Source organism: Elephantulus edwardii, unplaced genomic scaffold, assembly GCF_000299155.1.
Source record: "Elephantulus edwardii isolate Elephantulus edwardi_28Jun2011 unplaced genomic scaffold, EleEdw1.0 scaffold00198, whole genome shotgun sequence".
Classification (NCBI taxonomy): domain Eukaryota; kingdom Metazoa; phylum Chordata; class Mammalia; order Macroscelidea; family Macroscelididae; genus Elephantulus; species Elephantulus edwardii.
In genome coordinates this window covers 4,466,711-4,475,355 of record NW_006399948.1, presented here as the reverse complement: position 1 = coordinate 4,475,355, position 8,645 = coordinate 4,466,711, and the positions used below count along the sequence as shown (strand labels likewise).

Here is an 8,645-nt window from a genome sequence, read left to right as displayed (position 1 = left end):
AATATATATGCAGAAATGATACAGCCCTGACAGAAGCTTTTCCTGCTTTTACTCCATGCAATATTCCTGTACTCCTTCTGGACAACAGCTTCTTCGTCTAGGTATAGATTCCATATGAGCACAAGTAAGGGTTCTGAGATTCCCATACTTCTCAATTTTAGCCATAATGTTATGATACACATAGGCAAATGCCTTTGCAAGTCAAAAATATAAATAGACATTCTTCATTTATTTTCTGCTTTCATCCAGTATACATCTGACATCAACAGTGATATTCCTGGTGGTGCTTCTAAAACCAAATTGAACTTTGGGTAGTTATCTGCCAGTGTAGTGTTTATATCAATAACGTTGTTTGATAATGTCCACACTCTTTTGGATTAACTTTCTTGGGAATGGGAAGAAATAGAGATCTCTTCCAATTAGTTGGCAAGGTAGCTGTCTTCCAAATTTCCTTGTATAAAGTGGTGAGCACATCCAGTACCGCATCTGTTAGCTGAAACTTGTCAATTGGTAATACATTCTGTGGGAATTATTTTTACCACTGCCTTCAGTGAAGCTTGGACTTCATTTTGCATCAACTTTGGCTCTTGTTCTTATAGAACTTCCTAAAATTTTTCAAAGTCAAGTAATTATTTTTGGTACAGTGATTCTGTATATTCCATCTTCCCTGGATGCTTACTTGATCATTTAAGATTGTGCCCATGGCATGTCTCAGTATTGCAGCTTAAGGCTTGAATTTATTTTTCAGCTTGAGAAATACAGAAAGAGTTCTTCCCTTTTTTATTATTTCATTCCAGATTTTTGCACATTTTGTTATCATATTTTGTTTATATTCTTGAGTTTCCCTTTGAAATTTTCTGATCAAATATTTTTTCTTCAACATCTCTTCCTTTTGCCTTGGCTTTTCAATGCTCTTTTCATCATTTGTATGAAGTATAGAATATTTTTGTCACAGTTGTTTTTTTCTTTTTTCATTTCATTAAAAAAGGCACAGAAAATGTCTCTTCTTAAAACGCAAATTACAGATTTAAGAATATAAATTAGAAAAAAATATGTAACGTTTATATATTGCTTTCACATAGTTGTTGCTGTGTGCCATCAAGTCAGAACTGACCCATACCTGAAACTCCAGGAGGTTTTCAAGGGCAATTCATAGCACAGAAAGAGATTGGTTTTCCTTCTCCCTTTAAGCAATTGGTCGATTCAAACCCATGCCTTCAAGATTGCAGCACAGATTCTTCCAAATAGACCATCAGAGCTCCCTAAGCTCTTTTAACAGCATCATTTTTAGTAACCCTCATATTCACTCTGCCAGTGAGTCTTGGCACAAAGGTGGTTGGCTTTATAGACTGTCTACTCAGATAGCAGGTCTCTAGTTCAAAGTCACTCAGCTTTTTTCTCAGGGTCAGAAATCCCACTGCTTTCTCTTGCTAGTCTCCTGCTGCTCTTTCTCTGCTACTGCTTCATGCTGTCACTCAATACCTCTCTGGTTAGCAGTTCACTGTCTCCTGGTTGGAGATGGTGCATGGAGCAAAGATCTAAGATACAACGAGATCATTGCCCTCCTAGGTGTGATTTCTTGATGGATATAAAAACATCTTTTTACTTGTAAGAAGTCTAGCAGAATGGTAAAATTGATCAATCTTTGTGTTATAGCATTCTATATATTTTATTTGCATAACGCGACTACACAAAGGGTGCCATGTAACTTTTTTATGTCACTAATGAGTCACCAATCTCAGTACTCAGTGACTAAAGATTTCACTATAGAAAGTCACCCGTGCACATTCCAAGAAATTCGTTATGTAAAAGAGCCATACTAAGTAGTAATCAATCAATTTCACATAGTTCTTTTTATTTTAATTTCTCTATCATCCCTCATTACTGTATGTGGTATAGAAAAAATCACATTGTCTCATTAAGATTCATTACCCAGAAAATGTAGAACAAGGCAGTATCCAGCTATTACTATCTCTCTCATTCTGAAAAGGATCACAGTAAAAGTTTTGGGAAGAAAAATGTGAACGAACTCAAAGTCATAGAGAAGACATTATCACTGGATATATAAAGACTGGTAGAACTATTGAAATTATGGCTCGGACTAAGTCACTTTTCAAGTCTGCAAAGAAACTGCCATGACTCAGCTATCTGCCAAACAGTATACAGGTCTGTAATGTTGAACTGTAACACTAAAAAAAGTTTGTACTCTGTAGAACAATCAATTATCCAAGAACAATATCCCAGATTCTGTCCAGAGAAAATATTCAGAACGCATACAGGGATAAGAAAGGATCATAAAAGGAAATAAGAAATGTAGTAAAGAAGTAGAAATGGCATGAAGCAAATTGTTGAATCGAAAGTTTATTTTCTTTGTCCACGTTAGCCCAAACCAAATAGAAAACTTTTTTAAAGAAAAGTCTTACTTAGCAATCTCCTCAGCCAGCAAACAGTTGAAGTTATTCACTTGCAAGTTCCAGCTTCGACTAATTCTTTGAATATAATCAGAGTTCTTTGAGTTCTTTGTGACCAAATAAAAAGTACATTATTTCCAGTGTTCATAATAAGTTTAAAATTTCATTTTAATGCCTCATCAGAAGTGTATTTAATGTCTACATTTCAAGTAAAATATTGCATTACTTATAGAAGTTCTAAACATAGCTCTCAATTCTTTCTGAGCCCTCATTAGAATTATTTTCAATTTCCTGTTTCTACCAACAATCTTGTCAGAATAAACAAGATCTTTATCATGAAGAAGAGTAAAATAATTTCATATTTCCTATTACCAGATTCCAAAATCACTTCACCATTTTAGGTATTTTTCAGATCAGCTTTCCACTCTGTTCCCAAATTTTACTTTAGTTATATAATGTTACTCTAACAGAAATATTATATTAAAAAAAGAGCAGGAGGTTATTTTCTCTAGTTTATAAAGCTTGAAGTCCACAGTCAAGATGTCTATTCTGAGAGACAGCTTTCTTTCTTTGCTAGGACTGGAGAAAGGATTCTTGTGTCTTTTTAACTTTCCTTCCTTGGTTCCTTCCTAATTCCCATATAGCCTTGCATCTCTCTTCTTCTCTTTACTTCCTTGATATACTCTTTTAGATTAGATCTCTAAAGGAGATTGTGCAAAACAAGATTGCACTAAAGGCGGTTGTGGTAAAATACACTTTACACTAAAAAGGTCTCATTAGTTTAACAAAGAAATTTCATATTCTATTGGGATCATAAGCACAGTATTGAGGTTAGTATTCCCCACACCTATTTTGTGGGATACAATTCAATCCATAACATTTCCTTACATTTATTTCACCAAGTTTATCAATGAGATATGTTTATACATGTTTTGCATGGTTGTGTGGTTAATGCCACTACTTTTTAAGATTCTCCTTTTATTTACCTGTTAAAAGAAATATAAGAGCTTGAACAAACTATTTCTGGCAACAGTTGATAATATTTCTTTTCCCTGTAGAAGTAAGAATCAAAAGAGATACAGATGCATATTCTACTTTTTGCATAAACTATAATGTCTTTTTTTGTGTGTACGTATCATGAGAAATTGAACTTCTTGTTATTTTCAAGATTAGAAAAATAAAAGAAAGGGAAGATGTTTATTGTATAGATAGAGTTAAATAACACAACAGTGTAAAATAAGTTAATGAACTGAAAGTGAGGACACAGTTTTTAAATTCTTATTCTTTACTGTAATTCTTAAGAGCTGTAATGTCATAGTCTATGGCATGTTACACTCCTAACAAAAAAAAAAGTTATTTTCCACTTCTGTAAGAGAAAAATCAGCAGTCTTCTGGAATCTACTTATTGGCAACAAGTGTGAGTTGAGATGCATGGTCCACCTTGACTGTAAATTATAAATTTATTGAATGACTTTAGTATAATTTGCTTGCAACAATCTTATTTATTATTTGTATTATTCTAAATGCATGCAAGCAAGATTCTGCTGAAGATTATACAAAAACAACTGGAACAGCACATCAATAGAGAACTGACAGGCATGCTGGGTTTAGAAGAGGCAGTGGTACTAGGATATTATAGCCAATGTTATATGGATCTTGGCTGAAAGTAGAGAATACTAGAGGAATAAATATCTGTGTTTCATTGACTATGAAAAGGCATTTGACTATGTGTATCACGACAAACTTGGCTAACTCTGAGAAGAACAGGGATCCCAGATCATTTGATTGTGCTTATGAAAAACCTGTACTTGGACCAGTAGGCACTTGTCAGAACAGAGCAAGGAAAGACTGCACGGTTTAAAATCAGAAAGGGTGTAAATCCAGGTTGTGTTCTATCTCCATACCTTTTCAATCTATGTACAGATCATCTTGGAGCATGGCCCTTATAAGGAGGAGTGTGGCCTCAGGATTAAAGGAAGAATCATCAACAAACTGTGTAATGTGGATGAGACAACCCTGTTTGCTGAAACTGACAAAGATCTGAAATGCTTGCTGCAAAAGGTCAAGGACTTTAATTCAATTTGGATTGAAGCTCAACATCAAGAAAGCAAAGATTTTCATCACTGAGCCAATTGGCAGCATCATGATAGATTGTAAAGAGATTGAGATTGTTAACAGTGTTAATTTGCTGGCTAAACAATCAATACTCTTGGTACCAGCAGCCAGGAAATAAAAAGATTAATTGCACTGGGAAAGTTGGCTGTCAGGGTCCTCTCCAGAGCACTGAAAAGCAATGACATCAGCCTGGAGACTAAGGTATGCCTGATCCAGGCCATAGTCTTCACAGTTACTTTCTATGTATCAGAAAGCTGGACAATCACTAGGGCTGATAGAAGGAGAATTGATGCCTTTGAGCTATGGTGCTGGAGAAGAATACTGAATATAACATGTACTACCAGGAGAACAAACATGTTAATCCTAGAGAGGATGAAACCAGGCTGCTCTTTGGAGGCAGGGATACTGACACTTTGTCTGACATAATTTGGGCATTTGCAAGGAGAAACCAGTCCTTGGAGAGGGATATCGCACTTGGAAGGGTTAAGGGACAGTACAAAAGAGGAAGACACTTGATGAGATGGATTGATTCAGTAACTGAAGTAATGATGGTAAGTGTGTCAGAGACAGTAAGGTTGGCACAGGATAAAGCAAATTTCAGGGCTATTGTACAGAGAATTGTTATGAGTTGCAAGCGACTTGACAGCACATAACAACAACAACATTATTCTCAATCTCCAAGATATTAACAGAATTTATTCCCATGTCATCTCAGTGGAACTGTGCTTATAAACAATAATACACAATTTCATTTTCTATTAAACTGTTGCATCAAAATTTGGCTGGAAGACCTTTAATCATTCTGTTGGCAGGGTTAAGAATGACTAATGATAAACTGTACCATTTACGTATTTTTAACTTTAATTACATCTATCTTTCTTTATAGATGTAGATCATCCTCTCTTTTCTCATTGAGATTTCATAATGTGGTACTAGGGATATTGAAATTGTACATTTTGTATAAGAGAATTTATACACTCAGTGGATAATATTACTGTAAGCACACTACAGAAATATTACTCTAATAGCACAAATCCTGTCAATGATAAATTTTAACAGTTAGTATTTTTAGAATACATTTTACCGAAGAGTTCACTAAAACATAAAGTCTGTTCAGTATATGTAGAAAAAAAGATCCAGATAAAAATGTCATTCTTTCTTAAGATTTAAATTTCAAAGCTGTTTTATGACAAGAAAATGATATGTAATTGATAAAGAATGATTCACAAAGAAGGAAAGGGATAATCTATCCAGCAAACAGTTATCCATCAGGGCTCATATGAGAAAGAATAGACTTTCTGAAGAATCAGATCTAAACAAACTAAGAAAATTGAAACCAACTATTATCAATTCAATTCTGACTCATGGCAACCTTGCATCAGCTTTTTGAAGATATAAAGCCTTACAAGAAGAATTGACCTCTTCTATCTCATTGAGACAGCTGGTAGGTTTGCATTGCTAACCTCTAATTAGAGTGCCAACCAAGAACACAAAAATGCCTCCAGTACTCACTTCTCCCCCATTTTTTAATATACAACAATTAAATGGGACATATTAAATAAGAAATGAGACACAAACTGAGATTTGTACACCAGTGTTTATAGCAGCATTATTCACCATCGCAAGAACATGGAAACAGCCTGAATGTCCAACCACAAAAGAATAGATTTAGAAATTATGGTACATTCACACATACAATGCAGCATGCAGGAACAATGATTTTGTAAGTTATTATCTAACTTTAAAGGGACTGTAGAGCATTATGCTGAGTGAAGTAACTCAGTCCCACAATGATAAACATGGTATAAAACCATTTTTGTAGAATGAGTGTAAGGATCCAATAGGAGTGGGAGAGATTGGGTGACCTCGTGGCGCAACAGTAGCGCGTCTGACTCCAGATCAGAAGGTTGCGTGTTCAAATCCCGTCGGGGTCAGGAGGAGTGGGAGAGATTGGAAGCAGAGGGATGTGGATGTGCAGGAGGAGGGGAAAATTATTCATGGGGTTGTACAATTTGATGAGGGGGAGGTGAAGAAAATGGAAAGAATTTATTCTTGAAAACAATGTATTTGAATTTTGTAAATAAACTAGTAGAAAATTTTAAGAAAAGGAAAGAAAGAAAAAATAAATTGTACGTACTAAAAGCATAAAGATCTAAGTATAAAACTGTAGGATTAGTAATAGGTGGCATTCATTATTTTATAATCTACATTTTTTCTCTAATTTCTAAAATGTAATTTTGCTTGAGTTACTTTTCAATCCTTTTTTCAGACTTCACTTCTGAGGGGGAATAAAAATCAATATTATTTCTAAGTCAATTTGGCCAGTAGTTTTAGAGTAGGGATAATTTTGTCCCCTTAGAGGATATTTGGGACAGTGTGGAGGGATTATTGATTTTCACATCTGGCAAAGCGACATGAAATAGTAATCTATTTGGTAGGGATTAAGGATATGGCTTTATATTAAAAAAAACAACAAAACACCCTCAACTAACAACATTCATAAGAAATAATTATCTGTCTCAAGAAGGGCAATCTCCTCCTAAGAGATTTATAGCTTCTTAAAACCTACTGGACAATCAGCTATAAGTCAGCTATGACTCAACAGCAATGAGTAAGTGAGTGAAATGGCAACTGTGCTAAAAATAAAACACTTTCATTATGCTACAGTAAGCTTTTTTTGGTTTAGCAACTTATTGTGGACTTTTAAAGAAATATATTTTTTAAATTATTTTGTTATTAAACATATGCTGGATAAAACATACAATGAATTAACTGTTTCTATATGTACAATTCAGTGACACTTGATTACATTCTTCAAGTGAACAATTATTCTTGGAATTTTTCTTCTCTCATTAGTAAAAAATTATTGTCCCATAATGTCCCTAGCTAATGTTTTTAGTTCGTTTAGTGGCTTTGATACCATGCAGTTTTTTGAAAGAGCATAAATCTCAAGGCATAAATTGTTAATGAGTTAAGCAAACTATTCCTTACTTTTAAAAAGACACCAAGTAATAGATTTGTATTTAGGCTTAAAGATTGTTGTTGTTTTTATGTGTCGTCGAGTCGTTTACGACTCATAGCGACCCTATGTACAACAGCCCTAAATCCTGCTCTATCCTGTGCCAATCTCACTGCCTCCGACACACCCATGCCGATTACCCCAGTCACTGAATCAATCCACCTCCTGCGCTGTCCCTCCACCCTCCCAAGAATGGTGTCCCTCTCCAAAAACCTGTCCCTCCTTGCAACATGCCCAAAGTATGTCATATGAAGCCCCAGAATCCTTGTCTCCAAGGAGTTGCCTGGTTTAACGGTCTCCAGGATGAATCTGTTTGTTTTCTTGGCAGTCAAGGGTACATTCAATACTCTTCTCCAGCACCACAGCTCAAAGACATCAATTCTCCTTCTGTCCTCCCTAGTCATTGTCCAGCTCTCTGATGCATAACAAGTGATTGCAAAGACCATGGCTTGTATCAGACACACTTTAGTCTACAGAGACACACTATTGCTCTTGAGTACTTTAGAGAGGTCCCTAACAGCAGACTTTCCCATTGCAATATGTTTTTGATTTCCTGGTTGTTGGTGCCAAGATTGTTGACCGTGAAGCCGAGCAAACTGAAGCTGTGAACAATCTCAATCTCTTCGCCATTCATCCTAATGCTACCAATTGGCCCAGTGGTGAGAATCTTTATCTTCTTGACATTGAACCTCAATCCATATTGGAAGCTACAGTCCTTGACCCTCTGCAGCAAGCACTTCATGTCCTCCTCAGTTTCAGCAAGCAGGGTTGTGTCATCTGCATAACACAAATGGTTAATAGATCTTCCATCAATCCTGAAGCCACACTTCTACTCATAGAGCCCGGCTTCTCAGATAATCTGCTCTGCACACAGGTTGAAAAGGTATGGAGATAGGACACATCCCTGGCGTACACCCTTCCCAATTTTGAACCATGCGGTGTTACCCTGCTCTGTTCTGACGACTGCCTCTTGGTCCAAGTATAGGTTTCACATTAGCATGATTAAATGTTCTGGGATTCCCATTCTTCTCAGAGCCAAGCCACAGTTTGTTATGATCCACACAGTCAAATGACTGCATAATCAAAGAAAACAGATAGAT

At 35.8% G+C, this 8,645-nt stretch overlaps 1 non-coding gene across 1 annotated transcript; it reads left to right on the top strand.

Moving 5' to 3' along the window:
- Nucleotides 1–6,388: 6,388 nt before the first annotated feature.
- On the top strand, nucleotides 6,389–6,460 carry TRNAW-CCA. Its single transcript has one exon. It is a non-coding gene; the product is annotated as a tRNA-Trp (tRNA).
- The last annotated feature ends 2,185 nt before the right edge of the window (nucleotides 6,461–8,645 follow it).